Source organism: Lipotes vexillifer, unplaced genomic scaffold (genome assembly GCF_000442215.2).
Source record: "Lipotes vexillifer unplaced genomic scaffold, Lipotes_vexillifer_v1.1 scaffold384, whole genome shotgun sequence".
NCBI lineage: Eukaryota > Metazoa > Chordata > Mammalia > Artiodactyla > Lipotidae > Lipotes > Lipotes vexillifer.
Window position 1 is genome coordinate 1,299,330 of NW_006793498.1, and position 661 is coordinate 1,299,990.

General features: G+C 73.8%; 1 protein-coding gene across 1 annotated transcript in view; it reads right to left on the bottom strand.

Annotated features, from left to right (window-relative positions):
- The window catches only part of FNDC3A (fibronectin type III domain containing 3A), a 169,223-nt gene extending 168,890 nt beyond the window's left edge, over nt 1-333 (bottom strand). Inside the window, exon 1 of the mRNA XM_007466430.1 lies at nt 65-333. The gene's annotated coding sequence lies outside the window, so the exon portion shown is untranslated. The remainder of the gene's footprint in view (nt 1-64) is intronic.
- Between the last annotated feature and the right edge of the window lie 328 nt (nt 334-661).

Genomic DNA, 661 nt, shown 5'->3' on the forward strand with positions numbered 1-661 from the left:
GGGAACGGGACCCGGACGTCTCGGTCTCCCCCACCTTTCCCGTAGGGAGCGCCCGCGCTCTCACCTCCGAGTCACGCCGCTCTGAGGCGGAGGAAGGCGGCTACCCCGGCGCCTCTTCTTCGGGTTCCTGATCGTTCTCGCTCCACTTCAGCGGCAGAGCCAGCTCTCGGGGCCGCCGCGGCCGCCGGCGCACTGACTGTTGGGGTGGTTTCCCGGCAGTGACGGTGCCGCCTCAGCCCCGCTCTTCGCTCCCTCTCCGCGTAGCTCCCGCTTTCTGTTTCACCCGAGGGACCACGAACGCCGCCGCCGCCATGCTTACTACGGAGCCGGGAGGAGGAGCCGGGAGTCGGCGCGCCGAGTGCGGCTGCGCGAGCCCAGCCGACGGCGCCCCAGGCCGGCCCGGACCCCGCGTCCCCGCCCCGCGCCCTGGCTGGCTTCCCCGCTGGTCTTTACCGGGAGCGCGAGGCGCTCGCGGAGCCTCCGGTGCGGGGCGTCAGAGTCCCCGTCGCCGCTCCCAGGGCGCCCACCGCCCTCCCGGGGCTCCGAGCTCTCTCCTGCGGCCCGGCTACTCCTGGGTCGCCGCAGCCGCCGCCGCGGCCAGGCTGCTGGCGACACTAGGGAAATGAGGAGCCAGCTGACGTTCCTGGGGCCGCTCACACAC